Genomic DNA, 6,553 nt, shown 5'->3' with positions numbered 1-6,553 from the left:
ACCTAACCTGCTTCAAGAATCATCTCAGAATCACAAGTGAGTTCCCCTCTCAGGCCAATAACCAGGCACCCGAATTTAGGTAGATTAAAACCCTGTATGCACATGTACTCAGTTGAGATTATGCAAGGCTTGGCTTAAGATGAAATCCCATAGACATGCCCTTCATACTCACATAGATCAACTTTAGAACTGCATGCTAAGATCAAATAGGTCTTTATTTGGCTTGTAATGGGGCTAAGGGTGAGTGGCTAAACAAAGAAGAGTGACAGCTCTTGCGTGCATAGGGTGAAATGTCAAAAGATATTTGTATGATAAAACGGAAAGTCTGTGACTCCCCGAGTGTCGGTCTCGAAGGAGGGACGTGGAGGTATGTCAAGTGTTCGGGAGTTTACTTGATTAGATCATGCATAGGACTCGAGTGTGGTGAAGGGTGGAATTGTGAGTGAGAGTAGTGCATTTGGTTGGTTTGAGTGCAAGAGAGTAGTAAAGTAAAAGTGATTTTGTGAATATGTACAAAGGGGTAGGGATTGGATAGTGTTCATGAATATTGCATAGTGGAGTGTCTAAGGTAAAGGATTAGGATTGCTAGGATATTGTCTCTTCAAGAGTGTGTTGTCTTAGTCCTTTTCCACCTTTGTGTACTAAGGCTTCTTTGACTTAGGAGTGCCTTCAAGCATCCAAAGTTCTAAGAGGAATTTTATCAAACACTTAAGCTACACACTATCCTACTATTCTTAAGAAGTCCATAGGAACTATGATTATGTCAAGCTTCAAATCCTAACTCTAATCAAAGACATGAAAGAGTCAAGAGCTCAATCTCTCATCTAGATTGGCCATATCCAAACAAGATCTCATCAAAACAACAATCAATAGACAACAATAGATAATCCATCAACACAAACTCATAGATCCAAGATATAGAGATAAGATCATCACACAAACAATATTCAATCACACAATCCAAATCCATAGACTAAACTAGCTACTTATAGTATGAAATGCAAACAAAAGCTAATTTAATCCAAGAATAAGATAGCTAAAATTATAGAAATGAAATAAAGATCACCTAGAGAGAAGAAGATCTTCAATCCAAGCTTGTTGTCTTGCTACAATGGAGATTGATCTAATCTAAAAAGCTAAGAAAAATGGAGAAAATTCTCCAAAGGAAAAACTAAGAAAAGGAAAACTAAATTTCTAGGGATCCTCCTCTGAAAATTCATCAAAGGGGTTTAAATAGTCTCCGAAATGACAACCCTAGCTGAAATTCGCGCATCACCGTCTCCACGCCTCTCACACGCGTGTGAGCGTGCGTGGGAAGCTTCTGGAAAGTTTTCATGTCTGCTCACATGCGTGTGGCCTTCCAGTTTGGTCCTCCAGGGCTCCGCTCTTGCCTGGTTTGCTCTTTAAGCTCAACTTTTGGTCCTATTTGCTCCCAGGGCTCCTGTTTTACTTCTTTTAAGCTAAAAGTAGCTTTTGTGCATCAATTAATGATTTTCAAGCATTTACGCACATAATTTACCAAGTAAAGATGCTATAGACGCGATAAAACACCCTAAAATGTGTCTGAAATAAGGGTATCTCGGAGTCTTATCAAATTTTCCACACTTTGTTTCTTGCTTGTCCTCAAGCAAGACATTTGACTCTCTAAACACATAAGTCTCCGATGTACTCTCTCATGCAAAACAAAGCTTTTGGCAAGTCAAAATAATGGGTGTCTAAGACTGTTGAAATGGGGGAAATCATTTGTGTTATCTACAAAGAATTTTGGTCAGATGTCAGCAACTCAAGAAATATTTTTGGGAAATAAAAACCTTTCGTAGATAAACAATTAAAACAAGGGATCACACTTCTCGCACCATACGCAAGCATGCATTTCCAAAGTTTTGGTTCACCTTCTATTTAAATAGGGCCTTTAGCCGATTCCACTAGTGGGAACGATGTGCACTAGCTAATCAACTTTCCATCCTTATCGCCAAAGCCCAACGTAAATGTAAATGAGGGTAGGGGCATGGACCACTCACCGCTTTTGACTTAGCGCGGTCCCTCTTTCTTCTCACTTCCTAGGATAACGTCATCGAGCCACCCGACTTCACATGGAGCTCCATACTTTTTCGAAGGTCAGTGCAATGGGTTACTCGAATCCTAGCGAAGCGGCTCACCTCAGCTCTATTTTCTCAATTCTTGGGATCTTTTTATGTGAACAACCGACTCCAGATAAAGCTTTTTGCTTACCGAAGACTATGGTTTGGACACAACCCAACGAATTGGCTTCCCTCAATTTTAAACTCTTTGGTGATTGGCCTTTTGCCTTTTCGACTTCTCCTCATGTCAACCCCTCATGCCTTTTTCTATTTAATGTTCAAGGGTTTTGTTTTCTCATTAAGCTCACCATTAGGCTCACCTTTTGCCCCATGCCCTACCAAGGTTACTTCAATTCCGGGCCTTGCTAGTTTTATCTTTCTCAAATTGAAGAGTACACACTCCCACTTCGAGAGATCCTTGACTAAGGTCCTACGTAAATAAGAGGTGAACATCATGCAAGCAGGCAAGAATATAAACTTATTTGGCTCTAAACACTCTCATGGGTGCGAAAAGTAACTTCCTCAAAGATATTTCGAGAGTAAAAATTTTTGGGAATCTAGTCAAAATTCTCCCTAGATAACACAAATAATAACTCTCTTTTCAAAATTGCAAATGCACCCGCTTATCATTCCCAAGAGCTTCAACTTCTAATACTAAGCATGTAAAGCACGAAGTGCGTCCTTTCCACACTTTAAAGTAAACATCGTCCTCGATGTTTCCATACACACAGGGTAAAGGAACGAAATAGGGATACTAAGGATAGACAAATAAAAATCCCTTTCCACACTTTGGAAATTGCTCCGGGATATAGGGTATGCATCAAACGATCCTATTAATCATGCTCATACACAAAGCTATAAAGAAAATATTTCCACACTTTAAAGATCAAAACGGGGCTTAAAATTAGAAAAGGGATAAGAGGATAAACCAAGTATGCATCCCTCTTTCCACACTTTAGCTTCCAGCATAGGCCTGCTCCCGTTATAGATGCTCTATAAGAAATGGAGACATAACATACAAAAAGGGTTTTCGGAGTACTATTCAATTTTTATAAGCTGATAGAAATATAAAAGCAATAAATATAACAAAAACTTAGATAATAAAGCATATAAATAAGTAGAATTATTCGAATAGAAATCCAGAAAGTAAAGCAGTTGGAAATTAAATAACATAAAGCGATAAAGATAAGTAAAGCATAGTAAAGAAATAAAGGAAATAAAAGTCGGAACCCCGCGCATAGGGATCCTAATGTTCAGATGGGGCTAGCAACCATAGTAACCAAAGTCAAGGAACTCAGTATCAAATGTCAATAGGTCAGGATCGAGAATAAACGAAGGAAGGCATCACTCATCACCGAAGGGATGGAATTGCCTGTCGAATCTAGCTTCAAGAGCGGCAATTCTCCTATCATTTTCCTCCACCGCCCTTCTCATGCGGTTGAGGTCTTCGGTGTGGACATCCTGTCTTGCTGAGATGGATGTGAAGTGGCCTTCTTGCCATGTATGCTGCTCACGCCAAAAGTTCATTTGTTCCTCATGGAGCTGTCTATGAAAGTTCTGCGTTGTGTCCCAATCCATTGGAGTAGGGCCTTGCTCCTGTGCAGCATTATCCTCCTCATTCTCTTCCTCGTCCTCATCATCATACTCATCAGAAGCCTCTAGATTAGGTGCATCATCACCTCCAAGCTTTAATTCTGCGGCAAAGAACTCACCCACGGAGAAAGAAATTGTGCAACCATCGATCTCTCTCCCATTAACCGGTTCAGTAGACCCAACCCGATGCACAGTTTAGTAACAAAAGGTCCAATAAACACAGTCTGAACCTTAGGCTTTTGCTGGGTTTGGAGCCACTTTCTAGCTTGAACGCCCATGTTAATGCGAACATCATTCTCCATGCACCACATGTAGAATAGATCCTGCTTGTATACCTTGTTGCGATTTGTGGTTCTGCCTGAGAGATTTATAGTAAATGATAATCTGATAGCCTTCAGAGCATTGCGGGTGATGAGTTTTGCCTTCAAGTTTGAAGAGTTGTATGGGCATTGTTTGTGATTCTTCTCCAATATTGTCTAGCAACTTCGTCTGTATCAAAATCTTCCTTGAAATTCTGAAATATGGCATGGATACGCTCACTGCATCATGGAAACCGAGTGTAACACCCAAAGTGTTGACAGACATACTGTAGTGGTTGCCGAAAAGAGTGAATGAAATAGACTCTCTTGCATTGTTGACTTCCCTTTTAATTTCCAAGGTCGCCAAGAATTCATAAGTGACAGGCGCATAGGTGGGTCCTCTCCACTCAAACAGATAGCGGAGCTGTGGGTGCCTAAGAAGCCTATTTACTTCGTTCAAACAACCAAATTCTCTTAAAACATTATCTTCGAAGTGACGACCAACAGAAAGCTGTTTTCCTTTATAGTTATCCACTGTTGTGAGTTGGATGGGTGTCAAGTGTCGTAATGACCTTGACCCCGGCTCTTGTGTAGCCTGTTGAGCTGTAGCTTGCTGTCGTGTCCTTGATCAACTCGATTCTCCTATATCATGCTTTGATTTCTTCGCAATTTCCTTCGAGCGTCCCATCCTACAAATTATAGAAATTAACATTCATGGTAATTGGCTTTNAGACATAACATACAAAAAGGGTTTTCGGAGTACTATTCAATTTTTATAAGCTGATAGAAATATAAAAGCAATAAATATAACAAAAACTTAGATAATAAAGCATATAAATAAGTAGAATTATTCGAATAGAAATCCAGAAAGTAAAGCAGTTGGAAATTAAATAACATAAAGCGATAAAGATAAGTAAAGCATAGTAAAGAAATAAAGGAAATAAAAGTCGGAACCCCGCGCATAGGGATCCTAATGTTCAGATGGGGCTAGCAACCATAGTAACCAAAGTCAAGGAACTCAGTATCAAATGTCAATAGGTCAGGATCGAGAATAAACGAAGGAAGGCATCACTCATCACCGAAGGGATGGAATTGCCTGTCGAATCTAGCTTCAAGAGCGGCAATTCTCCTATCATTTTCCTCCACCGCCCTTCTCATGCGGTTGAGGTCTTCGGTGTGGACATCCTGTCTTGCTGAGATGGATGTGAAGTGGCCTTCTTGCCATGTATGCTGCTCACGCCAAAAGTTCATTTGTTCCTCATGGAGCTGTCTATGAAAGTTCTGCGTTGTGTCCCAATCCATTGGAGTAGGGCCTTGCTCCTGTGCAGCATTATCCTCCTCATTCTCTTCCTCGTCCTCATCATCATACTCATCAGAAGCCTCTAGATTAGGTGCATCATCACCTCCAAGCTTTAATTCTGCGGCAAAGAACTCACCCACGGAGAAAGAAATTGTGCAACCATCGATCTCTCTCCCATTAACCGGTTCAGTAGACCCAACCCGATGCACAGTTTAGTAACAAAAGGTCCAATAAACACAGTCTGAACCTTAGGCTTTTGCTGGGTTTGGAGCCACTTTCTAGCTTGAACGCCCATGTTAATGCGAACATCATTCTCCATGCACCACATGTAGAATAGATCCTGCTTGTATACCTTGTTGCGATTTGTGGTTCTGCCTGAGAGATTTATAGTAAATGATAATCTGATAGCCTTCAGAGCATTGCGGGTGATGAGTTTTGCCTTCAAGTTTGAAGAGTTGTATGGGCATTGTTTGTGATTCTTCTCCAATATTGTCTAGCAACTTCGTCTGTATCAAAATCTTCCTTGAAATTCTGAAATATGGCATGGATACGCTCACTGCATCATGGAAACCGAGTGTAACACCCAAAGTGTTGACAGACATACTGTAGTGGTTGCCGAAAAGAGTGAATGAAATAGACTCTCTTGCATTGTTGACTTCCCTTTTAATTTCCAAGGTCGCCAAGAATTCATAAGTGACAGGCGCATAGGTGGGTCCTCTCCACTCAAACAGATAGCGGAGCTGTGGGTGCCTAAGAAGCCTATTTACTTCGTTCAAACAACCAAATTCTCTTAAAACATTATCTTCGAAGTGACGACCAACAGAAAGCTGTTTTCCTTTATAGTTATCCACTGTTGTGAGTTGGATGGGTGTCAAGTGTCGTAATGACCTTGACCCCGGCTCTTGTGTAGCCTGTTGAGCTGTAGCTTGCTGTCGTGTCCTTGATCAACTCGATTCTCCTATATCATGCTTTGATTTCTTCGCAATTTCCTTCGAGCGTCCCATCCTACAAATTATAGAAATTAACATTCATGGTAATTGGCTTTGAATAAGTCACCATAATATTTGTGTAAAATTCCTTGTCAAGATAATGGATTGCAACATATAGGGCTAAGGATTTTTGAAAATTTCGCCATAGATTCCCCTATATTTTGGGCAATTCTATCATAAGAATATCAACAATATCATTCCATTATCACACACATGCATAAATTCATCATAAGATATATCAATTTGATAGTCAAATAAGAAGTCAACTACAAAAGTCAAGAATTTCAAAAA

The sequence above is a fragment of the Ipomoea triloba genome, chromosome 5 (assembly GCF_003576645.1).
Source record: "Ipomoea triloba cultivar NCNSP0323 chromosome 5, ASM357664v1".
NCBI classification, from domain to species: Eukaryota; Viridiplantae; Streptophyta; class Magnoliopsida; order Solanales; family Convolvulaceae; genus Ipomoea; species Ipomoea triloba.
Note: the sequence above shows the minus strand (reverse complement) of the source record.